The 26,695-nt window shown below is 38.0% G+C and overlaps 1 protein-coding gene and 1 long non-coding RNA gene across 21 annotated transcripts in view; both read left to right on the top strand.

Moving 5' to 3' along the window:
• Positions 1–26,695, top strand: part of LPP (LIM domain containing preferred translocation partner in lipoma) — a 655,110-nt gene that overhangs the window by 589,621 nt on the left and 38,794 nt on the right. The gene's annotated exons all lie outside the window — the stretch shown is intronic.
• LOC306638228 lies at positions 1,314–24,907 on the top strand. Its single transcript, XR_013757439.1, has 3 exons — positions 1,314–5,399; positions 5,430–9,497; positions 9,530–24,907. It is a non-coding gene; the product is annotated as an uncharacterized lncRNA (long non-coding RNA).

The following is a 26,695-nucleotide window of genomic DNA, read 5'->3' as shown; positions in this document are numbered from 1 at the left end:
CTCTCAACTATAGATTTCTGTGTTTTATTATTTCATTCCTTTTGCTTGCCACGGGTTTAGTTTCTTTCTTCTCTTTATATTTCCTTAAGGTTAAAGTTCCAATTGTTGGTTTGAGATCTTTTGTCTTTTCTAATATAAACAGTCAATAAGCTCTGATTAAGCGATAACCTATACATTTTTTCATTTTATTGTTTCATTTTATTTATAATATTTCCCTGCAGATCCATGAGTTATTTAGAAATACATTGCTTAGTTTCCAAATGTTTGGATATTTTCTATGCCTTTCTGATACTGACTTCTAGCATATTTCTTTGTGGCCAGTGAACATGCTTTGTATAACTTCAATTCATTCAAATTTGTTATGATTTGTCTTATGTCCAAGAATGTCATTTATGTTGGTGAATACTCTGTGCTTTTCAAATGGATGTGTATTCTCCTGTTGTTGGATAGGGTGTTCTACACATATCAATTAGGTTAAATTGGATGATAGCATTGTGCACATCTTCTCTATCTTTATTGATTTTCTCTCTCCTTTTCCTGTCAGTTACTGAGCAAAGAGGACTGAACCCCCAGTGTAATTTTAGATTCACTATTTGCTGCTCAGTTGTATGGTTGGCTTTGTTTATGTTAATGTATTTGGTTATGTTAATGAAGCCTTATTGTTAAGTGCACACACATTAGGATTTTTGTGTTTTCCTGACCCTAGAGTTGTTCATCTTTATAAAATGAGCCTCTTTAACCATAATATTCTTTTTCTGAATTCTAAATGATATTAAAACAGCTTTCTTTCCAAACCTTTTGTTTACATTCTATAATGTCTATATATTTTAAATGGGTTACTTTTAGTGAGAAAATAGCTAGGTCTTGTAGTTTTATTTAATCAGACAATCTCTGTATTTTAATTTTTGTGTTTATACTATTTATATTTGATGTAATTTTTTTATATGATTGGGTTAAAATTCACCACCTTTGTGACTTTTGTTACTTTTCCATCTGTTCTGTTTTTCTCTTTCATCCTTTCTTTAGATTTTGTGTTTTTCATTTCTCCATTTTATTCTCACTATTTGTTTCTTATTTATGCTCAGAATTTTAATGTTAGTGTTGTTCTTTGATTCACAATGTACATTATTTACTAATTAGAATATATTCTCAAATCATATTATCCCACTTTCTGAGTAGTCTCAGGACATTACAATAGTATGCTCCAAATCTTCTTGCCATCCTTTGTACTCTACTTGCCTTTCTTTTTACTTGTAGATATGATATAAACACATAGCAAATTGTTGTTAATTTTGCTTTGAACTGCTTTGAGATCAATTATTTCAAAATTATAAAAGCATAGAATATAATTTGTTCCAATTCAGTCCCCAGTATTTTCCCTTCCCTCCTCTCCTCCCTCCCCCTTTTCCCTTCCCTCTACTTTACTGATCTTTTTGCTATTTATGTATAGTTTTGTTTTTGTAATTAGTGTCTTGTGGGTATGCATGATGCTTGATATTGTCCCACAGTTCTTGGATGCTCTGTTGTAGTCTTTAACCCCTTCCCCACTTCTTTTCTTTTATATTCTTCTCTCTCTCTCTCTCTCTCTCTCTCTCTCTCTCTCTCTCTCTCTCTCTCTCTCTCTCATGTGTGTGTGTGTGTGTGTTTTCTTATGTTCAAGTTTACTTGATACCTATAGGCCCACCTTCAAGTTTACTAATTCTTTCCACTGTCTGTTCATGAGGCTATTTAAAGTATCTTCTTCTCTGTTACTATGTTTTTCATTTCTAGCATTTCCATTTTATTCTCCTCAGAGAGAATGAGACATACTCTCATATGAAGTAGTCTCTGTGTCTCTGCTGATCACAAATGTTCTCTTTCTTCTCCCCTAGAGCCTTTAACATTAATCATAGTATTTTAAATTTCCTACCCAATACTTCCAACATCTGTCTTTTGGAATAAGTTTCTGTTGGTTGCTTTGTCTGTCCGTTGTTTTCACTTCTTTGTGTAACTTGTAATTTTTATTTTGTATAGTAGAGAGAGATACCTATATCTTACACTTGGAAGTGGACAAGCCTTTTCTTCTGTTAGGCCTTTAGTGTGGGGTGTTGGTCTCATTCTGGTTGGAAACTGACCTTGGTTTGAGGTGGGTTTTTATGTCATCCATCTACCACAGATTTCAATTACTTCTAATGCTACCTTGTCCTTGCAGGAGGGAATAATTTGCCAAAAGGGTTTCCACAGTATTTGCTCCCCTCTCAGTCTTATACTCTATCTGTACCTCATGAACAACCCTTCTCTCTCTGTCTCTCTCTCTCTCTCTCACCCCTCTCCTAACACTATGCTGCCATTACTTTTTACTTGATGATTGTGGGCTTAGGGCATGTCCTCTGCTCTGTTGCAGCCTCAGTTTTAGTGGTCACTGTGTCTCTGTTTTAATCTGGCATTCCCCAAGAACTAATATCAGGTTTTTCTCCCTCTCTCTGGCCATAATATCTCTCCACTGGTCCCCTAAAGGGAACAGGATTAACCGCCTTCTCAAGGCTTAAGACTTTTATTTTATTTGGAGAAGTCCCTGTGTGTGTCAGTAAGCATCCCCGACATCTGCTGCTGTCCAGCTCTCCAGGCCCCACCACAACAGACACTTCATCAGGTGTCCCCCTCCCCAAGTGTTTCTTGTGAGAACTGGTGAGTCCTGGGAGATCAAATGTATGTATTGAACTTCCCTCCTATCTGCACTGCCCAGGGCTTCTATGTTCTTCCTCTCATGCACAACCAAACTTTTGAAATTTGTTAATGATTCTAGGTGATGTTTTCTTACCGATAGTACGAATTCATGCTTCCTATGATCAAGTTCTCACTTCCTCTCTCTTGGAGGCATTGATTTTTCCTTAGACTTCAGGTTAGTTAACTGCTCTGCAGCCTCTGACTTCAGCTGTATTTGGATAAAGTGGTGGTTTTGCAGGACTGCCAGGCGTGTTTTTTGTTCTAGGGGTGGGAGCAGTCCTCTGTCCAGCTTTCTCCATCTTGTGCAGAAGCCATATTCATTTTCACTTCTGTATAGTTTTTCATTGCATGGCAAATACTGTACCCTTTCCATTCTCTTGCTGAGACACACTTGGTTTATTTAGGGTTGGGTCCATTACTATAAGGATTTTTTCTATGACCATATGTCCTTTAATACACACATATAAAATATTTCTCAAGGAATAGATAAAGAGGTTGAATTGAGGAGTTATAGAAGGATATATACACTGCATTATGTGTGCACACATATATGAATGATAGAGTATATATACATACAATTATGGTAATTTTTAAATTTTTCCAATGAAATATAACATCAAAAAGAACACCCATCTCAAGTGACCATAGGATACTTTTTTTTAACATTTTTTTAACATTTTAATTATTCACAATAGTGGAATTTGTTGTTCCATATTTTTAGATGCACACAATGTAATAATATAGCAATATAATTTGGTCGGTTTCATTCTTCAGTACCTCCCCTTTCCCTCTACCTCATCCCTCCACCTGGTCCCCTTCTATTCAATTGATCTCCCTTCTATTTCCATCTTTTTCACCCCTCTTTTCTAAATTCCAAATATGAGAAAAAATAGTATCCTTGACCACCCAAGTTTGGCTTTTTTAATTTAATATGATGCTCTCAAGTTCCATTCATTTTCCTGCAAATGAAATAATTTCATTTTTCTTTATGACTAAATAAAACTCCATTATATATATATATATACTACATTTTGTTTATCCATTCATCTATGGATGCACCTCTAGGCTAGTTCCATAGTTTGGTTATTGTGAATTGTGATGCTATAAATATGGCTAGGCATGTGTCGCTATAACATGCTGACTTTAATTCTTTAGGATAAATACTGAGGAGTGGTAGAGCTGAGTCATATGATGATTCCATGTCTAGTCTTTTGAGGAAATACCATACTGATTTTCACAGTGATTGTGCTAATTTACAGTCCCACCAACAGTCTAAAAGTGTTTCCTTTCTCTCACATTCTCACCAGCATTTATTATTGTTTGCATTCTTAATGGCTATCATTCTTAATGGAGCGAGATAAATCTCCATGTAGCTTTGATTTACATTTCCTTAATTGATAAAGATGGTGAACACTTTTTTCAAGCATTTGTTGTTTACTTAATATTTATTCTGTTGAGAAGTATATGTTTAGTTTATTTGCCTATTAATTATTTGATTTTTGCGGGGGAGGGGAGTAGTGAGTGTTTTCAGTTCTTTACGTCCTGGATATTGATCTTCTGTTGGAAGAGTAGCTAATAAAGATTTTCTTTATGGTCTTGTTTCCTTTGCTATGCAGAAGCTTTTAAATTTGATGACATCCCATTTATTAATCCTTGTTAATATTTTCTGAACTTCAGGAGTCCTGTTGAAGAAGTTGTCTCTGACTCTGGTGGAGTGTTGACCCTCCATTTTCTACTAACAGTCGCAAAGTGTCTGGCCTAATTCCTTGGTTTTTGATCCATTTTGAGTTGACTTTTGGGCAAGGTGAGAGATAAGTGGTCTAGTTTCATTCTTCTGCAGTTGGATATTTAGTCTTGCCAGCACCATTTTTTCAAATGATCTTTTTCTCCGACATGTTTTTAGTGCCCTTGTCAAGGATCAGATGGCCGTTTCTGTGTGGGTTTATCCATACAACGTCTTTCAAGTTGTGTCATGAAAGAGCTGAGGATTTTCACATCTCTAAACATTAGTTGATAACTTGTTATAATAATAGGCACTTAGAAACTGAAAGGCAAAGAAGAAATCACTTACATTAAGGAGCTTGAAAGACAGACTATGATCAAGTGCTTTACTAAAAAAGAGAGAGAGAGAGAATAGGGAAAGAAATCATAATTGGAAAAATCAATAAAAGCATATTGGAGAAGATATCTTTTGATATGGACCTTTAGTCACAGTGTAAATAGTGACTAAGAATCAGGATCGAAGATTTGGGCTTAAATCATGGCTCTGTACTTCCTAGCTGTATAAACCTCTTTTCCTTTCTCTAAAAGGTGAATAAGAATAACCACCCCCCCCAAAAAAAAAGAATAACCCCAACATAAATTAAATAATGCAGCATCATGCACCTTTTAAGTGCTCAATAAATATTATTTACCATCATCATCAACACAGTTTTCATTATTTAACATCAATGTTATCTTACGGCCATGTTCAATGAGAACTCTTTATATTAGGAGAGAAACCTATGACCTTGCTTTATGGCAATTGCTGCTGATATCTGGTTCTTTTGCCCTAGAAGAAATAGTCTTAGTCTGATGCTAAGGAATGGTGGACTGGGCTTTCTGGGTCCAAAATTTTACTCATGGATGAGAAAACTGAGGCCCAGGAGGGTCTGCCCATGGTTGAACTCTGGTTATATGTGAAATTTGATTTTGTTTTTCAAAATCAAATGCAATTTATACAGATATGATCTAGGCAACAGGGAATAAAGTACACTCTAAAGAATCCTGGCTATTCTGTTTTTTCCTCTGTGTGGTGCTTGTAGTGCCAGTGGGCAAATAGCAGTCTGCATGCAACCAGAGATTTCTGAAAGCATACTTCTTGCAACTAGCATAAACCTCCAATTCCACAATGGTAGCTGTGGTAGATTTTACCCAATGTTTTAATGATGAATGTAATCAGGACATAAAAAGATCTAAATGCATACTTTGAAGGCATTTGCAAAAATGACTAGGAGGACCCAAAAAAAGCACAATTCAGTTTGTTTCTTTCGCATGTGTGTTTATTTTTCCCCTCCTCTTGTGCATATTGAGGATTTTCTAAAGATTATATTTTAAAAACCAAATAAATACTTTCCAAAATCTTCACTGATGAGGTAGATTACTGTGCTCTTTGTAGATGTGATTATTAAATAATTCAAAAGGACTAATCCTAGAGTGACACTTTTACCCTTATTCATGGGTAATTTTTTTAAAGCTTTTTTTCACCCATACACAAAAACTAATTATATTTTCTCTACTTTTTTGGTATATTGCACCTAATATATTTTACTCATATATTTAGCATAGGAGGTACAGGATTGATTAGAGAAAAATAGTTTTTATTTTGTATGTGTACATGTGATACTGGGGATTGAACACCCCCACCACCACTACCACTACCAACCAGGGCCTTGTACTTGATAGTGCACTGATTACATCCTCAGCTCCTTTTTTAGTTTTAGACAGGGTCTCACTAAGTTTCTGAGGCTAGCCCCCAACTTGTGATCCTCCTGCCTTGGTCTCCCAAGTAACTGGGATTACATGTGTGCACCACTGTGCCCAGCTTCTAGCTTCCTTTTTGCATCCTTTATTTTCTGTCTTTATAAAGTGTCCATTAATGAAAGCAGGGAAAGGGGAGGAGAGTGAACCTAAAGTAGTAAGGGAATTATAGGTAATTGTGAACAGAATGTAGCTTCTGAAGCTACCAGTCATTTAGTGTGAAGCTTTCTATTGTTTTCCCCAATTTCTGGAGCCAGAACTAGCAATACCTGTAGCACTTATAGCTTATAGACTCATGCCACACAGATCAATACAGAATTCACAGAGTTAGAAAATGATCTTTGGTGTATCTCAGTGGTTGAGTGCTTTCCTAGCATGCACTAAGACCCTAAATTCAACCCCCAACACTGCATACAAAAGAAAGGTATCAGAATAATCAAAATTATAACCTACACATATTCTCATATGCATGAACATAGTAGCCTCCAGTGTGATCCACAAGTACATTGGCTATTTAATTCCACTAACATCTATCCATGTAGTCAATCTCACATGTCCATCTAGATTTCCCAGTAATATCACTTTATTCTATGCTGTGATTGTGCTAAGAATTTTACATGTATAATCTTATTTAATCATATGATAAATCAGTACCATTACCATTCTTTTTTATGAAAAGCTATTTAATGTCATAATAATCAGAGAAATAATGACATGTTTCTCACATTGGGGGAGTTGAATATAATGAATAGAGAAAATGATTTTTTATTCTTAAATGTATTTTATGTCAGAATCTTCCAATTGTACTCTTTGCATTAATCAAATTAAACCTGGCCATGATTGCATAAGTAATGGTCAACCATGTTCTTTATTTCTTTTGTTTGTTTTTTTTTTTTTTCTTTTCTTATCAGTACATAATAATTATACAGAACAGTGGGTTTCATTGTGGCACATTCATACATGACATAGCATAATTAAATCTTTTGAATCCCCAGGACCATTATTCTTGTCTAATTGATATCAGAATCAAAAAGCTGGTTACAATAAATCAAAAAGCTAATAAGTGATAATAAAATTTCCCTCCAAGTAGGATCTCTAGAGCACAAAATTTTGATCAATACTCAAGTGTTTACTCATTCATGCTGAGTGAATCTCCAAACAAATGTCCACTATGTGGCAGGTAGAGTTCTAGGCCCTCTTATATGCATTATTAAATTCTTGCCTTGATAACTCTAGAGATTCACACAAAGTCTTTACTCTGGCCTTTCAGAATTCTCAGACTTTACAAAGGTTAATACTGTTGCTGAATTCAGGGACCCACTCAAACAAATACAGCATATTTTAAGGGATTTGGTTAACAAAGCATTCATGTAATATCCATCCTGGACAGTTCATCCCAATGATCTGTTAGGAGATGCTCCAGGGGCCTTTGGCTAAGGGGTTATCTGGTCCACCTCTCTCATTTGGTTGTTGAAAGGTTTGCCCTCAAATCTACTCCAAGATAGCTTCTGAGATAAAATAGCTATAATAAAGATGCCAGCCAAGAAATTATTTACTTCACCACTATCATTTACTAGCACTAGTTCAATTCAGAAGTAGAGGGTGAAGATCATTAGAATCTTAGGAGAAAATTTAAAATCCCCTCTCTCCTTTTCTTTTTTACTTCCTTGAAGTTGTTATAGCCCCCTCACCTGTGGAAGTTGATCTGGGTTAGAGCATTAAGTCTTTCTGTTTACTAATAATAATTAAAATTCGACCCAACTTCCCCTTCGCTTGGATTCCATGTATTCCCTCCCAAATAAATGAAATGGCTTCCTCCAGGTGAAGTAGGATTAGAATTTCTCTGTTGTTCCCCACAGCATTCTCGTAGCAGATCCATTCGGGCATGGGTGAGTTGTCTGTCTATTCTTCACTTCTTACTCTCACGCATAGATACCCATGTTTAAATGCAGACTACTGCATCATCGCCAAGAAGACAGAAACAGTGTGCTTCATCTATTGTCCAAGTGGGATCCTGCATTATTTCTTTCTCAGCCATGAGAGGCAATATCTCAGAGTGGTTAGAAGGAGGTACCAAAAGATATCTCTACCTGTGAGCTGGGGGACATGAGACAAGTTACTTACCCTCTCCTAGACTTCAGTGTTCTATCTATAAAATGGGGACAATGACAACCTGTCCTCCTTCCTGTGAATAATTGATGATTAAGTGAGAAAACACATGTCAAGTAGTCAACTCAGTTCCTTACACAGACTAACAACTTCATAAACACTCATTATTCTCTTCAGCTAACATGCAATGAACATCTGTTAGGATCCAAGCACTAAATAAGTACTTACTCGTTGGACTGACAAAAATTTAGTGCCCCTCACACTTCACTGATATTTACCATATGGATAACAAAGCTTTATTATGCTGTTTGGATTTTGTTCCAAAGTCAGTCCTATCTCCTATATCAAAGACAGCTCCTAGACCACCTGGATAACTTTCTGCCACTGCAAGGAACATAGTGATACAATACAGGCTCAATTAGCTGTTTCAGATTTTGTATCTATCCCCCAGAGTATTCTGCAAAGAGAGCCAAGATGATTAAGAACCAGGTATACATTTGCTTTTAAAGCACTTCAACTTAAACTCATTTCCTTTCTGGCTGATGTTAGTTAACATAAAATAAGTCTGGCTTGAGATTATATATCTGAATGAGACAAAATAACAGGGGAATCTTACTGTCTATTAAAGAAAAGAAGAAGAAGAAGAAGAAGAAGAAGAAGCAGCAATAATTGACTTTTATGCCTAGGTCAGAACTGCACAGTGGAAGTGTTGGAGAAAAGCAATTGTTTTCATGGTTGTATACGTTCATTTGGATTTTCTGTTGTTGTGTGTGTTTTGAAAAAAGAAGTCTTTGGATAATCATTGTGATTTTCCAAGCAGCTGGCTTCTCCTGGCGTTGTTACAGGGTCAGTCCGCTTCCCCCTCATCTGACCATAATGTCATAAAGCACTGGCTGTTCCCTTGGCAACTATTCAGAGTAGACTAACTGCTCTCTCTACCTCAAGCAGTGTTGGGCTGCAGGCAGGATCCTGTAGGACACAGGGAAACAGATTTCATTACTGAGGGTGTTTGCATCAACAAATCTTTTGTTTTATTTTCATTCTATTCAGAGAAAATCCACGGTAAATTTTATAGGGAAAAAATGAAATACATCATATTTTTGTTTTTGTTTTTGTTTTTTCTTAGTCTAGGTTTGTGTGTGTGTGTGTGTGTGTGTGTGTGTGTGTGTGTGTGTGTGCGCATGTGTGCGCACAGGTAGGTTGTTTTTGTAGTGCTAGGGATTGAACCCAGGGCTGCACACACATGCTAGGCAAGTAGACTACCAGGGAGCTACATTCCAAGCCTTTTTTAAAGTTTAGTTTTGTTTTTCTCTACTGAGTAAATTTTCTTGCTATTTTGGACCTTTTTTTCCAAATGAAATAATTGTTATGAAGTCATAAACTACAAGTAATAAAGTATATAATGCTCTTTAGGTACTTTTCTATATCATGATAATTTATTTTATTCCTAAGCCTGAACTGTGAGATACCTCCTTCAGATCTCCAGGAGGTTTTTCTGACTTCTTCCATTTCCACTTCTTAAGTAGGGCAGAGTTAGTACCTCCCTCCATATATACTGCAATCGAATTCATCCTCTTAATGAAATATTTCCTGAGATCTCGCTTAGTTGCTTTCCCTGTTTTTTGAAATCCTCTGTCATTTAGATTCAGTGTCAAACTAATGTTTTTATTTACTTGCCAGGAAGTGAACAGAACTTGAAAGTATTTGGGAAGCCAAGACCAAGTTGCATGAAATAACTAACCTTGTCGTTCTAAATGCTGTAAAAATTTTGTATAATCCCAACATTTATCACAGGGCTAAGTACCTAATAGAATATAGCTGTATTGCAACCTGAATTACTTATAAAACACTGGTAAGAATTGGTAAAGGAAAAACTACTTTTATTCTTTTTATTTCTTTTTTCTTTTTTCTTCTCAAGACTAAGCAATATGTGCTGTTGTTCCTTTGTCTTTTTGAATGTTGCATGGAAACCATTATTTGTAAATAATAAAGAGGAGAAACTTGGCTTCTTGAAAAGAGAGGACTGTTTTCACAAATAAGTTTCAAATGAACTTACATAGAAGTCAATACAAAATTTTCAGAGCAAATGGGTCCTTTTCCCATCATTTTTTCCTGATAGCTTATAAGAATGCCTGTGTTATGGGCACTGGCAGCCAGATCAGTGGGTTGGAGTAGAATGTGAGGCAGTTCTACAGGTCTTTAGCAGCACTTGCTGTGTTTTTGCAGAGCCTTATCAAAGTTTGATGCAGACTCCTATGTACAATGGGCAATGACCTACTAGATGACCTCTCTGAACAAGAGCTAGTTTGAGCCAATGCATAGTTCTGGATGAATGGAAAATCCATTTTCAGATTTCAAAAGGGCTGTGAAGGCACTTAGCTCTGTAGTATGGAGATGTACAAATTAATACAACACACTGGATGCCTCTTCTGCAGCTGTTTCCATTAGGCTGCCAAGTCTTCTCATCCTTCCTGCTTCTGGCAGTTGGTCCCTTTTCTAAAGCATATCACACCTTCTTCCATTTTACAAGTATTTTTGCTGCTACTGCTCCTCTCCACCCCAAAATAAAACCCAGCCCTGGAAGAATTCTTGTGGTCTGTGGTATGGCGAGCAGCTCTGCTTGAATTTAAAATAGTTGCAACTTCACTTTGTATACAAAACAGAAATGGAAAACCAGACCCTGTGTTTGTCTCAGAAACCAAAATTCCAAAATCTGTTCTGAAGAGAAGAAACTTACTACAACATAAGGCAATGTCTGAGCTCACCTCAAAGGAAAACAGGGAGGGAGTCACCTTAGACACCCATTGAACAATTTCTACTCTTGTTCTTTTTGGGTTTTAACTAAGCATCTCCAATGGACTGTTAGTGTTTTTTTTAGGAAAAACATTTTTTTGGAAAATGGTATGAATTTCCATTTGATGCACATCAAATAATGTCCAGAGTGCAGGCCTGAGCAGAATCTTTATTCTTCACTAGTGAGAGACTGATTGTAAGTCAACCAATCAGCCCTGGACTTAAAGTTAGAACTAAAGGGTGCATTGGAAATTCTGTATAATAACCCCTATTATGAGCAAACAAACCCAACCACCACCCAGTGAGAGAAATGACTTGCCCAAGACACCACAGCAAGTTCATGGTTTTCCAAACTGAAATGCAGGTTCCATAACTTCTTATCAATGCTCTTTTTGTTTTTGTAGTATAGCTATTAATGCTTTTTTTTGTGAATCATATACAGTATGTGTAATTAGTCTATTGGAAATATTGAATTGTGGATAGTTGTGTCTCCTCATATTAATAATTTCAAGCTCTTGTGTATGCTGTAATAGTTTCCACTGGTATTTTCTCTCAAGTTATTTCCTCCCTGGAGTCTCCTAGCAATTGCCAGGGTTTCATGGTTGCATGTCAACTGAACAGGGCTTCCTCTAAAGCCCTGCAAAAGTACAGCGTACTATAAGAATCAAGATTTCATTAATCTCCAGCCAAATTCTTAACTATGTATATGTGAGAGGCAGATTAGGAAGGTGGGAGAGTTTAGGTTTTATAGTTCTACAGCCCAGGATTTAAATCCCACTTTATTGTTTCGAGCAATGCAGTCTTGTACAAATAAATTGTTTTAACCTCTTTGAGGCTCAGTTTCTTCAAATAAAAAAGTGGGGGTGTGTCTTTCCCTTGTATAATTATTCCTATTGGATTATACTTGAAGCACCTGACTCCTTATAAACACATAATATTGTGCCAGCTTTCCTTCCAGCCTTTTATGGTTAGATCTGTTTTCAATTCAGTTGAGGTTGTCAGAAGGGGAGAGAATAACTAGTCATAAAGAGAAGGGTCTGATATTTGTCATGAGAATTCAGTTGACATTAGTAAGAGTTGTAATTGTGTGTGTGTTTTGTGTGTGTGTGTGTGTGTGTTGCACATGTGTGTGTATAACTTATGAAGTTTTGCGGTCTCTGTTGTTCCTGTATGACTCTGTTTGATTGTCAGGCCTTACAAGTCCAAGGACTTTTAAATAATACCTGAATACCTTCTGTGCCTTGTTGTAGGAACTATAGCATCCACACAACATGACCCTGACCTCTGGAAGTTTACAAAAGAAAGGAAAAAAATTCATATAGGTTTCAAATAAAAGAAAAGAAAATTAAAGTTGACTTCGAAAGGAGTTACAATAGAAATATAAATTGGATAAGGAAGGAATTTCTTCCAACTAGGTAATCAAAGAGTATTTGTGGAAGAAGTGGAAGCCAGCTTTTAAAAAACGAGTAGGTTCTTTAGCAGGTGTCATTAGATGAGAAGGGAGAGGGAGAAGGAAAAGTCTGAATCAAGTTAAGAGGCAGGGAAGTCTGGTAGTCAAGAAAAGGTTTGTGAGCATGACCTTGGTGTGGTTTGATCATACTCGCACAGGAAACAGCTTCTGTGCCTGCCAGTCATCAGTTTGCAAGCCCAGAGAGTTCATCCTGGGGGAAAAAATCTTTGGTCTGTCATCTTAAAGGGAAGCTTAGTGTCCCACTTGACACAGGTCAGAGGTTTCAGAAGTTACACAGCATCTGTGATTTTAGCTACACACAAATGGTCCACTCGGCTCTGGAGCTATTTTCACTATTGTGTAATAGGGTTAGTTTTGTTTTGACCAGATTCTTCCAAGGAAGTGTGGTAATCACATTTCTAAATTCATCACATTAAGTGCTGTTAGCAATAAATCATTACTTTATGTGTTAAAAGTCAAAAAAAATTCCCCCTTGCTGTTTGTGTGTTTGTGCTGTAACATGCGAGTGGGGGGTCAGTGAGTAAAGACCAGAGGAAACACGACATAAATATTTCATGTCAAATATTTATAAATAACTTCAAAAGTTATTGCTAAAAAGCTAAGTGTGCATATCTTTTTGTTTGTGTCTATCTGTGAGCATACTTTGGTATAACAGGAGGAAAACAGTTCCCAAAAGTTCACATCAAGTATTCTTCCCCAAACACCTACTTTCATATTGGCAGATAAGAATTACTCCATTTATGTTTGTGTTTGTTGCTCCTCACTAAGGAGCACTAATTAAGTCAGCGTACCCCTGACTTAATTTCCTAAATCTTTCCTATCTATATATCAAAAAGTGCACAACTCAGAATTTAAATTCTGTGTTCCAGATCCATGAATGTTCAATGAAAAAAAGTGTATGTTTTTGTTTTCAGCATTCTTGAATAATCCTCTTTGTTGTAAACTAATATATATTATCACCTAGAATAAGCCCACTTAGTTGAATTCACCCCAAAATACTTTAACAAGATCAAAATTTATTATTTCCTTTGACTTTTATAAGAAGTCAACATGAGAAACTTATGCAAGAAAATGTGTCTCTAGGGATTGGAGCTTTAGCTTAGTGGTATTGTGCATGCCTAGGGTTCAATCCTCAGCCCCAAAAGAAAAGAAACCAAAAAAAAAAAAAAAGAGCAAAGGTTTCTCTGTATTTTTTATGAAACTGAAGCTGTTTTTTAACCATGTCAATGTAATCTTCTAAACATGCAAGATAATTTCCTACTCGAATTTAGTTCTAGGCTTTTTTTTAGCAGAAAAAATTTCATATTATTTCCATCTTTGTCCTGGCTACCAGAAAGCACAAGCCTAAATTTAATGCTCAGTTATAATAACCATGTTTTTCTTCTATTCATCTCAGTAGACTGACTTCTTTTTTTCTTTCAGAGTTTAGTGGCAATAATTCTAATGAATGTGACTCTCAGTTACAATGCAAGTCACATTCTCTTGCAAGTATACATTTAAGTTAAAGAAGGCACTTAGTTAAAAAGAAATATGTTTTAAAAATAGCAGTTGTTAGTTGTAGCTAGACAGAATTATCTGGGTGGGTTTTAAAACTCTGATACTCTGGCAGCATCTCTGACCACTTAAATCATAGTATCTGGGGTGGGACCAGGCATTAGTACTTTTGAAATTCCCCAAGTAATTCCAACACGGAAGTTCATTGTTTTAAATATTTTTATTAATTTTACAGAAAACACATCCCTAAAAATGATAAAGAAATTTCAGATCACTTGTAATCTTATTCATCATGTACTATAAATCTCTATAAACATTTAAAATAAGTAACCTGCTAATCTTTGTAGACATATATTTACATACTTAGGGCACAACTTGATTATACTATGTGTGTGTGTTTTTATTTCATATTTATTTAATTCCAGATACAATTGCCCATGTGCTTTTTATCAATATTCTCCCAGAAACTGACTTTTTAATATTTACATAACATTTCTACTCATGTTAACTCCACTTTTTACCCATTTCTCTATCTTTACACATTGAGGTTGCAGAAAACACCTTTAAGAAACTTTAGGGCATTCATCAATTTCATATCTTGAGAATAAGTTGTGATCTATTGGATCCTTTTAATGTGAAATGAATTTTGGAAGGAGAGTATCAGCCCCCTAACAATGCTGTCTGCTCCCTGGTATCTCATTTCTCTGTGGCACATGGAGAAATGACTGTTTTCTACTCTTCCTAAACTCTCAGAATATAATAAAGAACTCTCATAGATTTTATAAGCATTGACTTTGTGATATTGAAAAGGTCATTAATAGTTGACTAATTTATCTTAGATGTGATTGAGTTCACTTCCTCTTCTGAGGCAGAAGGAACATGCAGGTCATGACATGGTGATAAAAGGACTATTTGAGGTGAAGTAGAAAAATACTGAGCAATGTGGCATATGAACACTGTCTTCTCAGATGCAAAAATCTGAGGCCATCTACTTTGGCTAGGAGAAGTAAGCTTAGATTTGGAGACTAGACACCCCACAAAGATCTGAGTTAAACTCCTAGAAAAAAAGGATGAAGAGGGATAGTGGGAGCAATAGATTGATGAGAGCACTGACTGAAATAATTCTGTAGGGATATGGGTTGCCTCCATGTGACATGGCACTCGTTGACAGGATGCATAGAGTCTGCTTGGAAAGTATATTAGTCACTGTAACAAAATGCTTGAAATGTTCACTCATAAAGGAAAGAGGTTTATATTGGATCACAATTTTGGAGGTTCCAGTCCATGATGACTTGGCTCTGTTGCTTTTGGGTCTTTGGCAAGGCAGCATTTCATGGGAGTGGAACTAGCTCACCTTGTAACTAGGAAGCAAGAGAGGCCGTGGAAGGGGTCAGAAGTCCCACACTCCTATTTGGGGGCACACCTCCAATGACTTGTAAGCCTCCCACTAGACCCCACCTCTGCAAAATTCCACCACCTCTCACTAGCACCACCAAGATTTTAACACAGAGTTTTTTTTTGTTTGTTTGTTTGTTTTTTTATGGACTTTCAAAATTCAAACCTTAGCAGAAAGTAAGGCAGAAATATGGCATCTCTGTCACCATTTGGGGTAGTGTATGATTCCACTCTTGTCTATTGTGTAGGACTGTTCATTTGACAAAGCCTCATAAACTCTGATTTCTGTTCTTGTGACCTTAACTATTCAGGGGCATGGATCATTTTTTAGGCCCTTTTATAGGAACTGGGCAGAACTTGTCATTGTGCCTGGGACACAGTGGGCATTCAGTAGATGTTTGTTGAATGAAAGAAGCAGGCAAAATCACAGCTTTCCCTTCTGGTGATCTGCTTTATGATACAATTTCCAGGAATGCATTGTGTCTAAAATTGGGGACCATATGTACAGGAAATTCTTTCTTATGTCAGCATGAAATCCCTCCAAAGTAAATCCCCCTTCATAGTTTTTGTTTTGTGTTTGTTTATCTTTTTTTATACAGAAAACTGTAAACTTGATAGGAGGGTAGCTTTTTGGGGAGGGGAGCAGTCACTCACAGAAGGCTGGTCATGGGATACATGACATTGCTTTTTCTTTGGAGATACTTGCACATTTCTTGATTCAATTACTTCCTTCCAAGAACCCTATTTAGAATTCCTGCCAATCTGTGAGCCAGAGAGGAAGGAGCCAAGATAGCAGTCAAGGTAATAGGGCAAAGAGGTGTGAAACTTCTCAGCCTTCCTCTTTCTTTTTTAAATCTTTTCTTTTTTTATCATTCCTTTTTCTTTGTTTCTAGTGCTGGGGGCTCAAACCCAGGACCACATGCTAGTCAAGTGCTTTGCCACTGAGCCTTATCCCCAGCCTCACCTCAGCTTTTCTCAAAGGAATGAGTGAAAATAAATGTTTTCAGGATCAGAAAGCAACTTTTCCCTATTGAGAGAGAGAGAGAGAGAGAGAGAGAGAGAGATGTCACTGACAGTGCAGAATTGGGCCTTTTTCCTCTGAAGGATCCCTTCCTAATGCTGTCTAGGCTTGGGGGCTCAGAGGTCTGCAGTTGGTTTATCTCACTGTTTCAAAAGCAAGTACATCCAAGCTTCAGTGCAAATCTTTGTTTTAGGGAGGGTTCACCCAGGGATATTAAACAAAATGGTATTTGGATGGAAACTTGGCATCCCAGTTTGGAAACATTTTTTATTGGGTACAGATTTGGGGGGGGTAGGAAAAAACAAACACAACTTCTATGTTGTAAATGTTAATAAAAAAAGAACAAGTAAAACAAATTAAAATGTTTTGTTTTGCTGAGGCTTTTTTACATTCCCATGACTCTAGAATACTTTTGGATTTTATGACAATCTATAACTGCTTTAGAATAGAAAGACAAAAAACAAATGAAGTTAAATAAATTTGGAGAATAACAGAAGGAAGATGTGGAATTATAGTGGTCAGTTAAAGATTCTAGTGGGATTTTTTAGCATGATTTTTATTAGTCCAAAAAGATTGTGCTATTAATAGTCATCTTAAACATGTGATTCTCAAAGTATGTCTTCGTCTTTCCAATCCTGTTATTTGTCAGTGAGTCCTAAACTTTTGTATTCTTGCCGGTGTGTATCTATCTGATCTCTATGACTGACTTTTCTTGTTGCTACCGTTGCTGGTTCTCAAATCCATTCCATCTTAAGCATACTCCAGTACCAAAGTCATTAATTTTAAGGTGAAAATAGGAGGTTAATGGTCATGATTTGACTCACAGCAATCTATTTGTGTCACACTTTGATCTCAGAAATGTGTCTTTAAGTGGAAGGAGGACCAGAATAACAATCACAAGAGTGAGAATGGATGTGGGATTTTCAGCAGTAAGTTATCTTCTATAGCCCTGTGCTGTCCTCTGAGAAGTACATTCACTTCTTTGCTGACAGGTTTAAAGGAGTTGGCATCTGGTGGCAATAAAATGAGGATACTGGTCTAGATGATCTAGAAACTTCTGTCCAATATGGTAGTTGCTAGTCACTAATTAAAACTAAATAAAATTTAAAATTCAGCTCTTCACACATTCCCATCCACATTTCATTCACGTGTGCTTGTGGCTACCACACTGGACAGTAAATCATAGTGGATGATGCTGACCTAGAGTGACAGCCCCTTCTAGGGGTCTGGAAATTGCTGTTGGAGTTTAGAAGGTGTCTCTTTGAGTTGGGCTCTGAGCTGCTAGGCTTAGTACAATTCTCAAAAACCTCTAGCTTTCCGTTAGCCACATGCAAGATTGTGAACCTGGTATGCAAGAGAGAGTGGCTATTTTCTGCTGAATAGCATGTCAGCTGCATCACCACAGATGTGGAATCTGTGGACATGCTTATTCTGAATTCTGTCAGAATCATTTTTAAAGACCATATGTCCGGCGTCATCATTAACACATTTATCTGGCTTCATCTGTGTTCCAAAAGTGAAACCTCCCAGTCTCCATAAATTTAGCCATCAAAGGCAAAGGTGATGATGACCTACTAGGCTTCAGAAGCCTAAAGTAGGGTAGAGTAGTGGTTGGGGAGTGAGGGAAGAGGGGATATCTGAGAACTGAGTTGCTATTATGGATTGGCAGAAATTTATCTAAGTAGCCAGGAGCCCCTGCATCCTTAACAGAAAACATTAATCACTTCTGCTTATGGTTTGCTATTCCATAAACAGAATTCTGTGTGCACATTCTATGTGCATGTCTGATTTTAGAAGTTCTTTGTGAACTACAAAAGCACTTTACAAAGTTAGCAGTATTAGTGATATCCTAATGTTTGTCATGGTAAAGTCATAAGTGATGGCCACTTATGCCACCTTTGTGGTCTGAGTCTCTTCTCTGTACAGATGCAGTACCCCAGCCTTTCTCTTGAGTGTGTTCATATGCGTGTGCTCGTGCACATGTATGCATGCTCATAGTTGAGCTCACCTGTGTGTGAAAGTACGTTTTTTCTTCATGCATGGCAATTTCTCCTGCTTGTTTCCAGCCTAAACAGAGTTATTTCAAACTGCAGTTCTACCACAGCCTAGAAGTGTGGTCTTGGCAAATCACTTCCATTTTTTGTGCTTTAGTATTCTTATCTAAAAGAAGGATACCAAAAGTTCCTATAACAGAGTCAGTGTAAGGATTAAATTAGAATTCTAGTATGAGAGTATACAAATATATACATATTCTTATATACTCATTAACACATATGCATGTATACACACATCCGTGAATATATACATATGTGTATACATATATCCCACTTCGAATGGTTCCCAGTACACTATAAATGCCATTCAAGTATCAGCCATAAATTAGTAGTAACCATTTGGCCACTGGCCTGCTGAGTAGTGGACATTCAAACATGATCATTGTTTTTGGGTTTTCCAAATTCCTCAGCAGTGAAGAAAAGACTCGCATGTCTTTTTCTGGGTATCTATAGCAAAGACATGCAAAGGAGGCAGTCAGATAAAGCTGCTCTAGGCCCCAGGCTAGACAGGCAAGTTCTCTGGATGCCCTTTGCATCTTTTGGAGCAAGGACGCATGAACTTCATTGGTTTTTATCTCCCAGAATCCTGCGGCCTACTAAGCAGAGTATGATAGCAAGGTGTGTTCATTAGATTCACACTACAAATACATGTGTCCTGAGCCTAGAGAGTGTGAGCTATTTGGGTTGAGCCTTTTCCTTGCAAGATATCCACCCAACCCTTGAGTTGATTGGGTACTACCTTCAGAAATATTTCACCTCAAAGTCTCACAATACCATTTCTGAACTTCTGTACCATGGACGTTTCCTTTACCACCACACTGCAGTATCCTTCCCCATACACACACAAACACACACACACACACACACACACACACACACACACACACTCCAACTTATGTGTGCCTGTTTATTTATTTATTTATTTTTTTTTTTGCCAAATGCTTAAGATTTAGGGACCTTAGAAATCTCTGCTCCCACCCAGACTAAAGCTCGGAGGTGTCCTGTTCCCATGCTCTTGAGGTTGATAGAAAGAAGTAGGGCACGTTTTCCTTCCATGTGCTGCTGAACTCTCAAGCAGAATGTACAAGATGTTTTCTGGTTGCCAAGGATACCCGGTGACAAAATCATACCTAGCCTTTCTTTCCTCTCTCCGCCCCCTCAGCCTCTCCTCTCACCCTCCCCTCCCCTGGGTCTTTATGTGCCGCTCTATGTAGAGTACAGCTTGTACTCTATAGCCTCTCACTTATTTTGAATCAGGAGCAGCTGCCAGAGGACTGCCTGGTGAGAACTGTACACTTGCAAACACTTCCAGACTCTCCACTAGACAGGTTACCTCTGGAGAGAGAACAGCTCATGTGTTCTTATACACTGAAGGTTTTTACCTTTTGCAAATGGATCCAATTTATGTTTGGTTTGGATAGGGGAGCTAACAAAATATTCCTTGGTCTCTGCAAGTTTACTTATAAGCAATCATGCCATCCTCACTGTGGATTCTTGCCCCATTATCTTCTAGCAGTGATTAAGCCAAGGTTTCATCTGGAAAGTTCTACCCTATCTTTAGTACTGCATGGTCAGTTGTCTTAGGATAGACATTTTACCAAGCAGAAGAGTGTAGCCAAAGTGGAATGTGGCTTAGTGTGCAAAACACACAGTGTCATCTATCAAGCACTATCTAGGTAGGTAGGGTAGAGTACACTCTAGTCCCACTGTGACCTGACAGCAGACTCTTTCCCCACACTCCCTACTCCCCTTACCTTAGCAATAGGTGTTTCATCATCCTGTCTTGACTCACTTTTTCTGGAATTCCCAGAATTCCATCCTCTTTGCACCAGCTGTGTGTTTTTTAGATCCACTTCAAATTCCCCTTCCTCTGAAAAGGCTTTGCCCTAATGGTCTTCGAGGAAAGGAAGAGTCTTCTCCTATGGACTCCCTTTCTCATTGACATCCCTTTCTTATGTCTTCCTCAATCCCTTTACCTCAGTCTCCATTACTGGGGATCACACCCAGACATGTGCTTTTCTACTGAGCTTTTTTTAAATATTATTTTGAGACAGGGTCTTGCCAAGTTGCACAGGGTAGTCTTAAACTCTCAATTCTTCCTCCACAGGAACCTTGGAGGTGCCCCTCCAGTTTTGCACCACCACACCCAGTCTCAATTGCTGTCTGACTTATGTTGTTATTTTGTTCAACAATTCTTGTCTTTGATACTAGATACTAAATTGCTTAATAATAATAATTGGTAGGGTCCTGTCTTATCTCATCTCACCCCTCCCTGATCAGAGTTAGGGCAGTTCCTCGGCTAGTGTAGCTGTTCAAAGAATGCCTATTGAGTAGATGAATGAATGAACAGCAGAAACATATGTTGAAGGCTGGTGCAGGCAGTTCCGATGACTGAGACTGTTGAAATGAAACTGATTATATAGGAGATCTGAAGAATTTAAATATTAACAGAATGAAATATTAAAATTGACATGAATTTTAGAACAATCTGGTCACTACTACATCCAGATCATCTTCATTTTTAAATGAGTAAACCAAAATTTTGACACAACTCTCTTGGATCATAGGAGTGAGTGATAACAGGGCAAAGACAGGCACATGAGATCTGGAATCCAGCCTAGCATTGTTTCCCCCCACACACACTTACCTTGTATTTTATTCATTTAACATTTTTAGATAACTTCAGTTACACTTATTCAAAAATGTAGAATATTCCATTGATACTGTAAATGAAATTTTTTCAACTTGATTTTAATTGTAAATATTAACTCATGTGAGTTGTACAAATTAGTGGGTTTTACTGTGATATTTCCATGCAGGCATGTATCACATTTTAATCATACCCACCTTCACTACTATCCTCTTTCTTCTTATCCTCCCTCCCTCCTCCTCCCAGTTCTCTTCCTCTTCCCTGGGTGTTCTTTTTCTAATTTTGGGTTATTTTTATTTATTTATTTTTGTTCCCACATAAGAGAGAAAACATGAGATACTTATCTTTCTATGTCTTGCTTATTTGGCTTAACCTGATGACCTCTAGTTCTGTCTTCTTTCTAGCAAATGACATTATTTCACTCGTTCTTGTTTTTGAATAGTATTTCATTGTGTATATATGTACGTATACACACACACATATATATGCACATCTGTGCATATGCATGTATATATGTGTACACATGTATGCACATATGGACATGCATATACACATACACATACGTATTATCCACATTTTCTCTACACGTTCATCTGTTGACAGGCACCTAGACCTATTCATAGCTTCACTCTTGTGAATAATGCCACCATAAAGTACGCAGGTATAGCCTTTGTATGCTGACATCATATCCTTTGGGTGTTCACCCAGCAGTGTTGTCGCTGGATCAGATGGTGGGTCTATACTTAGTTTCTTGAGGAACTTCCATACTGTTTTCCATAGTGGACATGCTGGTTTACACTTCCACCCACCTTCTGTGACAGTCCCTCTCTCCCTGTATCTTCTCCAACAGTTGTTACTTTATTTTCTTGATGATAGTCTTCTACTGGAATGAGATGGAGTCTCAGTGAAGTTTTCCTTGATGGATGAAGTTGTCGAGCATTTTTTTTTTCATATACTTATTGGCCACTTGTGCTTCTTTTAGAAATATCTGTTCAGATCATTTGTCCATTTATTTAATGCATTTCTTGTTCCTTTGGTGTTCCATTTTTTGGTTCTTTATATATTCCAGATATTAATCCTCTGTCAGATGAAGAGCTAGCAAAGATTTTCTCCCATTCTGTGGACTTTCAATTGTTTCCTTGGATGTGCAGAAACTTTTTAATTAATGCCATCCCATTTGTTGATTCTTACTATTTTTTTCCTGAGCTATTGAAGTTCTGTTCAGGAAATCATTGCCTGTACCTCTATCACGTAGTGTTTTCCACTAACAGTTTGGAAGTTTCAGGTTGTTTGTTAAGGTCTTTGATCCATTTAGAGTTGGGTTTTGTACAGGGTAAGATAGATATCCAGTTTTCCCTGCACCATTTGTTGAAAAAACTGTCAGTTCTTTTGAAGCAAGGCTAGAGGAGTTGTGACATTCACATTACTGTTACCCAGACACATTTCAGGAAGACAGTTTCCCATTGCACAGCATATGACCCCATACATTTATATATCTGCTTATATAAATAGTTCAGACAAAATATCAGCGATTTAAGAAGGAAACATGATGATTTCTATCATATGGTGATTCTGCACAGCAGGAGTAGAAGGAAGGAAGTCCTACTCAGTCTGTACTTGGTAGAAGACTTCATGACTGAAGTTCAGACTGGCAAGCCATTGGCAGTGCAAAAGGAAGTAGGATTTGAAGCTGGCTGGCATTTCTACAGCATACAGAGGAGGGAGATGCTGTGATTCCTGCAACTCAGCAATAGGAGACCATGTCAGGAGCTAAGTGGTGGGCAAGGGAGATTCCTTTCCTCAACTATGTAACTGGGCATCACATGAGTGAATTCAGAGCTTTCCGGGTGTTTGCGCTGGGTGCCTACTGGAATGTAGACTGTAAATCTCTCATCATTCCCTTCACTGACCCAAAAACAACCCTTGTTACTCCCATCTGCTGCCCAGCCACCTGCTTTTCAGTCTTTCTTTATCTGGCTAACTTTTTCTATTCTCCTACTTTCTTTCTGTCTACCTTTTCATAGTGCATCTCATCCCTCTCCTAAATATTTCCATCTCACCCAGTTTTTCCCTAATGATGAGACAGCTGGAAAAAATGATCTCTCAGCATTTATTCATTTATCTACCCATCAAATATTATTGAGCACATACTATGTCCCAGGCACCACTCTAGTTGTTGAGGATGCTTCAGTGAACAAAACAAATGCCCCTGCTCCAGCAGAGCTTACATTATAGCCAGCAAATGATAAAGAAAATACTTTGTATCATAGCATATTGGAAGATAATCAGTGCTGTAGAAAAATAAGCCAGAAAGTAAAAGAAAGCGCTGGATGTTAAGGGGTTGAGGGTCTCAACTCCAGAGCCAGACAGCACGAGCTGGAACTAGAATCCCAGCTCCATCCTTTCCAGTCATGTGACCTGTACAGGTTCTCAGGACTCATTCGTCCTCAGAAAATAAGGGAAAATCAGTGTCTTCTTGGGTTTCTGTGGGGATTAAATGAGATGGAGCATGTAACAAACTCAACACAGGGCTCGTCCCCTGTTAACACTTGATGATTATCAGTTCTTACTGTTATTAATATTGTTTTTCATATATAAATATATACATTTGTACTGTGTATATATTATTATCTAACATTCCATTTTCCTCAAAGTATCTAAGTTTCATCTTTTTCTCCTAATATTCCATGAACTTTTGAAGAAGAGGACCACATCCTGTTTGCCTCTATGTCCTCCATACTGCCCATGATGTAGAATAGTCTAATATAGAAACCAATGGGATCCCCCTTTTCTAGGCATAATAATCATATGTTAGTGCCAGTTTTTAGAACCTTCCCTGAATTCCCTCATCCTTGTGTCACATGGAAACAGGGCTGTATTCCCTTCACCTTCTCCCCCTACCTCCTAATCATCCTACCCTCCCATCTCTGACAGAATGCCAAACTAACTCATGGTCCTCATCTCACTGACTCATCCACAGAAGCTTTTCATGGATCCACTTACTGTAGATCCAGTTAGCCCCTGGAGCTTCATCCCACTTGCACACTATCTTCACCCTTTCTGTCTGGTAGGAACCACCTATTTCCCTCCCAAAACCTCTATGCAGGCCCCCATACCACCAGTGATAACTGTCTACAGTTAACAAATTCTATTTGAAGACTGAATATCATGCCTTTTTCCTGTTGGTATCTGGAACCACCACGTTAGTTACAAACTTCCAGTATTCCCAGCTGCTTATTACTACTAAGAAAACAGAAGCTCAAAGAGGGGGAATGAAAAATCCAAGTACATGTGACTAAAAGTGGCAGCACTGACACCGGGGTCTGCTGTCTGAACCAGTATTGTGGCTTGAAAAAGTTCATGCTTGGCAGATGGGTGACCTGAATTCTCACCCTAGATGTGCCAGTTACTCACCATGTGACCCTGAGAAGTGCCTTAAAGCCTCAGTCATCACTTCTGTAAATTAAAATAACTCTTGCCTTCCCTGACTTCTGGGAATAGTTTGATGATTAAAAGACATGTTAAGAAATTTCAGAAAGTATAAATCATCAAGTTTAAATGTAAAAAAATATGAGTAAGTTCTGTGAAAATATAATGACTGCTGCCTTCTGTGTCTGGAGGATAGAAATGGACATTTCATGAGATTTCACATCAGACCACAAAAACAAAGGTTCTTTAGAATTTTCAGGGACAAGTAAGGGCAAATATCTGTGCCCTGAATTATAAAAGTAATCTGTAGGTAGATACTAAGATTTCTCTATTATTCTGTTATGCTCCCCAGAATCTACCAGGAGATATTTTCAGGCAAGAGTTCCATATTTTAATAGATTATGATCCAAATCATCAGAGTTGGAAGACATTGCAACATCACTGTAGCTGTGAGACCAGAAATCTGCAAGACTCAGAGGATCACGGTCATAGTTAGACACCTATCTGAAGGCAAAATCAAGGAGTAGTACTCAAAACACTCAGTTCCAACCATAGATACAAAAGGGCGATCCCTACTAAAACTCTCAACAATTGCTGAGATTCCTGAATCTTTTAAGCCTGAGTAGCCAGGTCTTATTCCAGTCCCACCTGCCTGAATTTAAAGCATTCTTTTTGGTCTCTATATAGGTACATGGGTACAGTCCCCTTCTCCACCATCTGACCAGGGCACACTTTCCAAATAGGGAATTCCACAGAAGACAACCCTGAAAGCCTGGCCACCCAGCCGCTGCCTTCTCAGTATTAGACATATACTAACTGATAGAATGAAGACCCAGATCAGATAGATCTCTCAGTAGTCATAGTTTTTTTCTTCAACTTAATTTGAGAACTGGAAATTCTGGATGTGACTTGCTTAAGATCACACAGTGAATCCATAGAAGAACCAGATGAGAACCCAAGTCTTCTGACTGTTAGTCCAGACTCTCCCTCCATGATAAATTATCTGTGCTTTCTTTAAACACGCTACTGGGACCTTAACATGTGTCATAAAGATGACTACTGCAGGCCAGCAAGGCTAGTAAGCCCCCACTACCTAGATATGCATTACTACCACTTCCCCTCAGAAAAATAAATGAAGGTCTCAGTAATAGGGTGCTAAATATGTTTCTCCTGCTGGAAAGGTATAATATTTATTCTAAAACACCAGAAAGGTAAGGGGGAAAGGACCTTAAGTTTCCTATATTGATAGTCATGGAGGACAGGCTTTTGGGCATCCCCAAATGATTTCTATCTCCTGGTGTTTATATCTTAGTGTAATCCCCCCTCCTTGAGTACCAGGTGGGCCTGTCGTTTGCTTCAAATCAACAGAAGAAGGGAAAGGTATCAGGATATGACCTAATCATGATTACATCACATAAGGGTCCATTCAACAAACTGGAAAAAGAGAATATCTGGGAGTCTGGTGGGAGAAGCCCATGAGGTGAGAAAGGTTAACTGGCCTTTAGGATCAAAGATGTCTATGCTGACAGCCAGCCAAAAGCCTGGACCCTGAATTAAATGCACATAAGGAAAAAAATTCTGCTAACAGTCTGAATGAGTTTGGGAACGGATTCTTCCCAGTGGATCCTCAGACAACAGTGACTCTGAGCAGCACCTTGACTTCTGCCTGTGAGACTGATCACAGGACCCAGGGAAGCCACGCCTGGACCCTCAGGAATGCGGGATAGTAGATGTGTGTTATCTTAAGCCACTAAGATTGATAGGCAGCAATCAAAAGTTAATGCAGTGTACCCTTTACTATTTTCTAGTATTTTGAAAAGACTCCCACCTGATGAAGGAGTTCCTTTTACAGTTTTCCAATGATGTGGGCAATGATTCAAGGTCTGCCTAACCACCTTCAGGGGCAGGGGACTACCATTTCACAGGACAGTCATTTCTGTATTAAACATGTTCGTGAGATGTCAAGTGCAGCTCCCCTGTGGGTAAAACACCCTTCAGAGGCAGCCCAGGGCGTACCCTGGATTCCTAGGTAGACTCGGGAGGGGCTCCTCATT

The sequence above is a fragment of the Sciurus vulgaris genome, assembly GCF_902686455.1.
Source record: "Sciurus vulgaris genome assembly, chromosome: 10".
In the NCBI taxonomy this organism is placed as follows: domain Eukaryota; kingdom Metazoa; phylum Chordata; class Mammalia; order Rodentia; family Sciuridae; genus Sciurus; species Sciurus vulgaris.
The sequence above is the reverse complement of the archived record's forward strand: the minus strand, read 5'-3'. Positions and strand labels throughout refer to the sequence as shown.